This window comes from Camellia sinensis, chromosome 5, assembly GCF_055761805.1.
Source record: "Camellia sinensis isolate YWXY chromosome 5, ASM5576180v1, whole genome shotgun sequence".
Taxonomy (NCBI): Eukaryota; Viridiplantae; Streptophyta; class Magnoliopsida; order Ericales; family Theaceae; genus Camellia; species Camellia sinensis.
The window spans coordinates 106,726,575-106,736,201 of NC_138965.1; the positions used below are offsets into that span (position 1 = coordinate 106,726,575).

General features: G+C 36.0%; 1 long non-coding RNA gene across 2 annotated transcripts; it reads right to left on the reverse strand.

Moving 5' to 3' along the window:
* Positions 1-1,069: 1,069 nt before the first annotated feature.
* Positions 1,070-6,696, reverse strand: LOC114315024 (uncharacterized). Of its 2 annotated transcripts, XR_014328839.1 has the most exons (6): positions 6,550-6,696; positions 6,170-6,239; positions 5,936-6,007; positions 5,785-5,853; positions 5,226-5,273; positions 1,070-1,325 (listed from the first exon to the last, which is right to left on the reverse strand). It is a non-coding gene; the product is annotated as an uncharacterized LOC114315024 (long non-coding RNA). The 2 variants fall into 2 exon arrangements; XR_003647639.2 differs by lacking the exon at positions 6,170-6,239.
* Positions 6,697-9,627: the final 2,931 nt, after the last annotated feature.

Genomic DNA, 9,627 nt, shown 5'->3' on the forward strand with positions numbered 1-9,627 from the left:
TGCTATACACATTGCATACGTTTTCGAGTGTTCTTTATTTACATGTGTATAGTTGTTTTGCTTCACATAATGCATGCGTTTCCGCGTGTGCTTTACTTAGCTGTGTTCATGTATTTTTCTGGAGGTTACACATTGATTGCATTAGCGCGCTCACTGTACTTACATGTGTTCATTCCTGCTATACACATTGCATACGTTTCTGCGTGTGCTTTACTTACATGTGTATATTTGTTTTTCTATGCACAATGCAAACGTTTCTACGTGTCCTTTACTTGCATGTGTATATTTTTTTTTCTTTACACATTGTATGCATTTTCACGTGTGCTTTACACTACAACAAAAAGGGCCTTTGGTGACAAACTGATTTCGTCTCCAAACATCAAAATTTCGTCACTAAAGTGATCTGTGACGAAAAAAATTTGTCACCACGTTCGTCACCTATACGTCGTCACAAAAAGTACCTGGTGACGAAAAACAGTTTCGTCACCTATTTTCATTTTTGGTGACGAAATGTTTCATCTCCAAATGTTAAATTTTTCGTCCTCTAAAACACCAATTTCGTCACCAAAACTAAATAATATTTTATTTTAATTATTTTTTGCGACGAAATATTTCGTCACCAAATATATTTTAGTGACGAAAGTTTTCATCACCAATGATATGGATTAAGGTGACAAAAAAATTCGTCACTAAAATAAACAAAAAAGAAAATTATTCAATGACAAAAAATATTTTGTTACCAAATATTTCAATTTAGTGACAAAATACTCAGCAAATGTGACAAAATTATTCGTCATGTTTTTTGAAAACTAATAGCGACATTTTTTATTTCGTCACTAATAAAATTTTGAAAATAGGTGTGCTATTTTCTTTCGAAATTTTTTCTTTTCAGTAACAATTCCCTGCGCATTTCAATAACCTGTTCAATAAAATATCTATTACAAACCAATAGAAAAATCTGTTCATTTTCATAAACATCATAATCGAATTTTAACACTATCCACAAAAATACAATATGAACTGCATGCTGATTATAAACATGTCTCCTAACATCCACAAAAAACTACTAATATCCACAAAAATATAATATCAACCGTATGCAGATTACCAAACACATCTCCTAATATCCAACAAAAAAACATGTCTACTAATATCAACAAAAATAAAATATCAAGGGCAGATTACCAAACATGCCCCGTAATACTAATAAAAATATAAAATTTACAGCACAACCAAAATACATGTAAGGTAATATGAACAAAAACACAAAATGAACTATCATCGGCCCTCCAAATTACCAAACACGTCCATATCAAATCTCGAATCTGCAAAAAAATGAAACACAAAAAAAAAAAATGTCAGTTAGACAATTATTATTTTATCCATAACATATAGAATTTAACATACATTTTTGGACTTAGTTTTCAAACCGGGAGTCCCGTGCTAGTTCCGTAAGTTTCCACAACTCACATTAGTCCGTCCTGAGGTGTTTGAGATGTTTCCCGGGCCGTCTCGTGGCTATTGCACGATTTTGGCCCCCGAAGGCTTATTTTCAAACTTAAGTGTGGAAAAGTGCATTTTTGGACTTAGTTTTCAAATCGGGAGTCTCATGCTAGTTTCGTAAGTTTTCACAACTCACATTGGTCCGTCCCGAGGTGTTTGAGGTGTTTCCTAGGCCATCTCGTGGCTGTTGCACGATTTTGGGTCCTGAAGGCCTATTTTCAAGCTTAAGTGTGGAAAAGTGCATTTTTGGACTTAGTTTTCGAATCGGGAGTCTCATGCTAGTTCCGTAAGTTTTCACAACTCACATTGGTCCATCCCGAGGTGTTTGAGTTGTTCCCCAGGCCGTCTCATGGCTGTTGCACGATTTTGGCCCCCGAAGGCCTACTTTCAAGCTTAAGTGTGGAAAAATACTTTTTTAGACTTAGTTTTCAAACCGAGAGTCCCGTGCTAGTTCCGTAAGTTCCACAACTCACATTGGTCCATCCCGAGGTCTTTGAAGTGTTTCCCGGGCCATCTCGTGGCTGCTGCACGATTTTGCCCCCGAAGGCCTATTTTCAAGCTTAAGTGTAAAAAAGTGCATTTTTGGACATAGTTTTCAAACCGGGAGTCCCGTGCTAGTTCCGTTAGTTTCCACAACTCACATTAGTCCCCCCGAGGTGTTTGAGGTGTTCCCCGGGCCGTCTTGTGACTGTTGCACAATTTTGGCCCTCGAAGGCCTATTTTCAAGCTTAAGTGTGGAAAAATGCATTTTTGGACTTAGTTTTCAAACCGGGAGTCCCGTGCTAGTTCCGTAAGTTTCCACAACTCACATTAGTCCATCCCGAGATGTTTGAGGTGTTTCCTAGGCCGTCTCATAGCTGTTGCACGATTTTGGCCCCCGAAGGCCTATTTTCAAGCTTAAATGTAAAAACGTGCATTTTTGGACTTAGTTTTCGAACAGGGAGTCTCATGCTAGTTCCGTAAGTTTCCACAACTCACATTGGTCCATCCCGAGGTGTTTGAGTTGTTCCCCAGGCTGTCTCGTGGCTGTTGCACGATTTTGGCCCCCGAAGGCCTATTTTCAAGCTTAAGTGTGAAAAAATACATTTTTGGACTTAGTTTTCAAACCGGGAGTCCCGTGCTAGTTCCATAAGTTTCCACAACTCACATTGGTCCATCCCAAGGTGTTTGAGGTGTTCCAGGGGCTGTCTCGTGGCTGTTGCACGATTTTGGCCCCCGAAGGCCTATTTTCAAGCTTTAGTGTGAAAAAGTGCATTTTTGGACTTAGTTTTCGAACCGGGAGTCCCGTGCTAGTTCCGTAAGTTTTCACAACTTACTTTAGTCTCTCCCGAGGTGTTTGAGGTGTTTCCCGGGCCAGCTCGTGGTTGTTACATGATTTTGGCTCCCGATGGCCTATTTTCAAGCCTAAGTGTTGGAAAAGTACATTTTTCTAAATAGTTTTCAAACAAAGAGTCTCATGCTAGTTCCGTAAGTTTACACAACTTACATCGGTCCCTCCCGAGGTGTTCCCGGGCCTTCTCATAGTTGTTTCACGATTTTAGAGCCCAATGGCATATTTCCAAGTTTAAGTGTTAGAAAGAACAAAACACTACTTATCTCTGGTATTCAAATTTGATTTTCAAATTTCAAGTTTGGTTTGATTTTCAAATTATACTGAAACTTGAAAACACAATATAAAAATAGAGGAGGGTAAATTCAACATATATACCTTATATATGAACTTTTAAATCAATGAATTGTAAACCTACTTATTGTAATAATATTTGGAGGATTCAACCTGAAGCATCATACCAAAAAAAAAAAACAGCAAATAACTTTAGCTAAATATAAAAAAAAAGTCTACAATAAGAATCACACAAGTCCAAATAACATATGGTCTAGTCCCTCAAATACATACAAGAAAACACAATAGAATGGAACTCCGGCCTGACCGACCAACCCCAGATTCTTGTTTTTTAAAAGCAAAAGTAGTTGTTTTTATGTGAAAAGAGAGTTTAGAGTTTTGTAGACAACATACCATAGACGCAAAACCAATTAGAAATTGACAGATAAACTTCAGGGTTATATCAATTAATGACTAATTCGTCTAAAGTTTGAACGGCAATTTTATTATTTATATGCTCAACACGTTTCATAAAGAAGATATTATTATTGAGTAGATAGCGAAATTTATATGTAAAATCTATTACCTGCTCACATATCATATTAACAACAAATCTAAGCATTTAAGCCATTAGTGAGTATTACTAATATCTCCAACACTACAAACCTGTTTGGTTCTTTTTTATTTTTGGTAGTGGTGGTGGTGGCCCTTAAGTTTTGTTTTATTATATATGCTTCAATCACCTTCAAAACTATTGCCATTATATTATATTATTATCTCTTTGTAGTTTTCCCAAAAGTTCACTTTAATTAGTGCCATACCCATGCATGCATGCACTAGTGCACAAGATTTTATAAGTTTGATTATTATATATTTGATGAAAAATATTTGGCAGTTCTAATTGAGTACCTCCAATCCATTTCTAATGATATGGAATGGACCATGTGAAGGGGGATTACACTCCTCTCTCTATTCTCTCTATCTTCCACCTCATTAAAGGACAAAATGTGAATGATGTATTACACTATTTATTATAGTTTCCCAAAAGTTCTTTAATTAGTGTCATGCTCATGCACTAGAAGAAGATTATAAGTTGATTACGTTCAGTTCACTGATTATAAACTAATTTACTAGTTCTCATAGACTTTCTAACTCTTATGAGAGATGTCGTGTATTCCAACATTTAGGGTAGACCAATAGTTTAAAATTTCATTCCTCACTCCACCTTTGAAGTTACTTTCAGAGTTTTGGCTCGATAATTACTTGGTATATGTGAAATGGGAAATTACATATATCCGAAGATTAGTCGGGGTGAAGCTTTAAGCACTATTGGGATGAAACAAAAATGCATTTATCACATTTCTTATAGTTTACCAAAGGACAAATTATATTGGTAGTTCCTGCATTTTATTTCTTGTGTCATTTTGGTCCTTAAATTTTTAATTAGCTCAATTTTGATTCTTAATTTTTTTTTATAAAAATTTTGTGTCAATTTTAGTCCAATTGATAACGCTGGTAAGAATTTTTGATGAAAAATAATCAAAAAGTTGGTTAAGATTAAATCACTAATATTTACTATCAATGCCACATCCAGTACAACTAGAAAATATTTACTAGTGTGAAAGCAAGTATGGAAACTGATAATAGATAACAGTACAATCAAGGTTCTATTTATAATGTGCAAACATTTTATGATGAAATAGTGAAGTTTAAAAGTGTCCTAACCTAAGCCGAAGTTCAGAAACCAGCAATTAAATAAGAGTCACAATACTAAGAACTAATTTGGACATCATGTGTCTTGGTTATAGTTTGGATTTGTCTTCTTCTGAGGATCTCTCTCTAAAACCAGTTAAGTATCTTAGAGAGGATGTGACAAATACCATGGAAAACTCTCAACTATAGCCATCAAGTCATAAGATCTTAGTCATCCAAGTCCGTGGTTATGATCATATACATGTACCCACAAAAACACAGAAACAAAGAAGCAAGGCAGATAAAGAAGGTAAGAGTTTCATGCTCGCTTATACAATGGCTTAATTGTCTAAAAACTGTATTAGAATGGTTCTTCAATTACCATAAGTAATTCTAAAAGGTAAAATGTTGAAAATTGCATACTTACATGAATAATCAGCACAGGACAATTAACATATGGGATTTTGTCAATGTTCTGCACACAGTCAACACAAACACCATTTAATTAGACCCAAAAAAAAAAATGCATAATCTTTCAATCAAAATAATAGTATAGATAAACAGATGATCTACGCTTCACAAGATACATGACACTTATACACAGCTTCAATATCTGCATATGTATTATGCTCACTTGGCTGCAAAACAAGGAAGCTATGTGCCATAGATGACACTTTCTATCACTACAAGGCACACTATATAACTTAACAATTCACTTTCATCTAGAAAAGCTTTCTTCTTCCTTTGTTTTTTTGGATAGGTAATGAGGCTTGAATAACATAGAAAATGTTCCCATGAGGTTTATCTCCTAGATTCTCTGGAAAGAGCCAATATAGTAGACTTACATGGTAAACATTCCAATCACCTATTTTTGTTTGAGTTTGAGTTAAAGTTCTTCCTTCTTTTTTTCCCTCCCTGTTGGAGAGAGTTCAACGAACTTCAAGAAAAAATAAATTGCAGAACTATATGAATCAAGGAAACCTTACTTGTTTAATGGGATGTGCTCAAATGAACCTGTAGTAGGAATTGTTCCACACAAGTTGTTTGAGACATCTCTGCAAAATCATTCAGATGTCTTGACACTAAGTCACAATGAATCTAGTACTAATAATTCAAACACTAAGGTTTTTCACTTACACAACTTTCAAGCTGGAAATACCAGTGAGCTCCCTTGGGATTTTCCCAGTTAACTGATTATCATTAAGACACCTGCCGAGCAAAAATGAGGAATTAGGATGTGGGTTCACGGGTGCATATGGCAGTTGTATCCAAGCATGACGGCCTCAAACTGTTTGTGTACTAGAGCAAGAGAGTCTTTAATTTTCAATGACCATATATCAAACAAAAGGGAAACACAAGTGATTAACAAACAGTTTGAGGCTTGAAACACAAGTCTTTCCGTCAAATCCATCGAAGCACCCATAATCATAACCCCAATTTCCTGTAAATTAAATTGTAATTAACAACCAAAATCACCCACAGCCTCAGATATCAGTAGAGATAACCTCTAAAGTAAATAAATTTGCAAAAAATTTAATGACATTCCAACTAAACCCTAATGCCAGAAGGGATCAAATCAAAACTAACACATAAAATAAAGCAAAATTTCATTTTCTTTTTACATCGAATTGATCAAAACACTCATAAAATTTCCATTTTGAGTAAATTAAAAAGTAATGAACAAGCAAAATCACCCACAGCCTTTAAGCATTGAGAGAGAGAGAGAAAGAGAGAGAGAGAGAGAGACTAACAACGGTGTTCTTCGATCTGCACAGCAGCGGCGGTGAGGAAAGGAGGGGCTAACGGCGGCGGTGGTGAGGGCTGTCGGCGGTGAGGGCTATCGGAAATGGTAGAGCGGCGGTGTGTTGATCCAATGTGAGCAGCGGCTGTGAGGGCCCTGTGTATAACGTCTGTGTGTGTGTGTGTGTGTGTGTGTGTGTGTGAGAAATAGGTTTGAACCGAGAAATGATTGTGTGTGATTGAGAAGAGGAACCGATTGTAACAAAACATGTTTATTTCCCCCTAAAATATTTAGTGACCAAATTATATTTTGGTGACAAAATTATATCTTCACCAAAAATAAAAATATTGGTCACAAAAATAGTTTTGTCACTAAATGATATTAAAATATCACCAAATTATTGGTGACAAAAATATATTTGTCATTAATAATTTTATAATTTGTGACAAATTTTTTCGTCACTAAAAATCTATTAATTTTGGCGCCCTCCGAAAATATTAGCGGGAAAATATTTGATGACAAAAAAAATATAAATAATGACGAAATATAATTTCGTCACCTATTTTTTTTATTATGATTTAGATTGGTGACGAAATTTTATTTTTGTCTCTAAAAATGATACATTTGGAGACGAAATATGATTTTCGTCATTAAAAGATACATATTTTGTGACAAAAAAATATTTCGTCATTACTTTTCGTCTCTAAAGACTATTTTTGTTGTAGTGTTACTTACATGTGTATATTTGTTTTGCTTTTCACATTGAATGCGTTTCCGCCTGTGCTTTTCTTACATGTGTTCCTGTATTTTTTCAGGAGGTTACACATTGTTTCCGTTACAGCGTTCGTTTTACATACATGAGTTCATTCCTGCTATACACATTGCATACGTTTTCACGTGTGCTTTACTTACATGTGTATACTTGTTTTGCTTTAAACATTGCATGCGTTTCCGCGTGTGCTTTACTTACATGTGTTCGTACAGTTTTCAGGAGGTTACACATTACTTGCGCTAGCGCGCTCACTTTACTTACATGTGTTCATTCCTGCTATACACATTGCATAAGTTTCTGCGAATGCTTTACTTACAAGTGTATATTTCTTTTGCTTTACACATTGCATGCGTTTCCACGTGTGGTTTACTTACATGTGTATATTTGTTTTGCTTTACACATTGAACGCGTTTCCGCATGGGCTTTTCTTATATGTGTTCATGCATTTTTTCAGGATGTTAAACATTGCTGGCATTAGCACGTTCGCTTTACTTACATGTGTTCATTCCTGCTATACACATTGCATACGTTTCCACGCGTGCTTTACTTACGCGTGTATATTTGTTTTGCTTTACACATTGCATGCGTTTCCGCGTGTGCTTTACTTACAGGTGTCATGCATTTGTCAGGAGGTTACACATTGCTTGCGTTAGCGCGCTCGCTTTAGTTACATGTGTTCATTCCTGCTATACACATTGCATACGTTTTTGCATGTGCTTTACTTACATGTGTATATTTGTTTTACTTTACACATTGCATACGTTTCTGCGTGTGCTTTACTTACATGTGTATATTTGTTTTGCTTTACACATTGCATGTGTTTCCACGTGTGTTATACTTTCATGTGTTCATGCATTTTTTGAGGAGGTTACACATTGCTTGCGTTAGCTCGCTCGCTTTACTTACATGTGTTCATTCCTGCTATACACGTTGCATACGTTTCCTCGTGTGCTTTACTTATATGTGTATATTTGTTTTGCTTTCCACATTGCATGCGTTTGTGCCCTCGCTTTACTTACATGTGTTCAATCCTGCCATACGCCTTGCATACGTTTCTGCGAGTGCTTTACTTTCTTGTGTATATTTGTTTTGCTTTACACATTGCATGTGTTTCCACGTGTGCTTTACTTACATGTGTCTATTTGTTTTGCTTTACACATTGAAGGCGTTTCCGAGTGTGCTTTTCTTACAAGTGTTCATGCATTTTTTTAGTGGGTTAAACATTGCTTGCGTTAGCGTGTTCGTTTTACTTACATGTGTTCATTTCTGCTATACACATTGCATAAGTTTCCACGTGTGCTTTACTTACATGTGTATATCTGTTTTGCTTTACACATTGCATGCGTTTCCGCGTGTGGTTTACTTACATGCGTTCATGCATATTTCAGGAGGTTACACATTGCTTGCGTTAGCGCGCTCGCTTTACTTACATGTATTCATTCCTGCTATACACATTGCATACGTTTCTGCGTGTGCTTTACTTACATGTGTATATTTGTTTTGCTTTACACATTGCATGCGTTTCCGCATGTAGTTTACTTACATGTGTTCATGCATTTTTTCTGGAGGTTACACATTGCTTGCGTTAGCGCGGTCGCTTTACTTACATGTGTTCAATCTTGCTATACACATTGCATACGTTTCTGCGTGTGGTTTACTTACATGTGTATATTTGTTTTGCTTTACACATTGCATGCGTTTCCACGTGTGCATTACTTACATTTGTATATTTGTTTTGTTTTTCACATTGAATGCGTTTCCGCGTGTGCTTTTCTTACATGTGTTCATGCATTTTTTCAAGAGGTTACACGTTACTTCCGTTAGCACATTCGCTTTACTTAGATGTGTTCATTCCTGCTATACACATTGCATACGTTTCCACGTGTGCTTTACTTACATGTGTATACTTGTTTTGCTTTACACATTGCATGCGTTTCTGCGTGTACTTTACTTACATGTATTCATGTATTTTTTAGGAGGTTATACGTTGCTTGCGTTAGCGCTTGCTTTACTTACATGTGTTCATTCCTGCTAAACACATTGCATACGTTTCTGCGTATGCTTTACTTACATGTGTATATTTGTTTTGCTTTACACATTGCATGCTTTTCCGCTTGTGCTTTACTTACATGTGTTCGTGCATTTTTTCAAGAGGTTACACATTGCTTGCTTTAGCGTGCTCGCTTTACTTACATGTGTTCATTCCTGCTATACACATTGCAAACATTTTCGCCTGTGCTTTACTTACATGTGTATATTTTTTTTGCTTTACACATTGCATGCGTTTCCGCGTATGCTTTACTTACATGTGTTCCT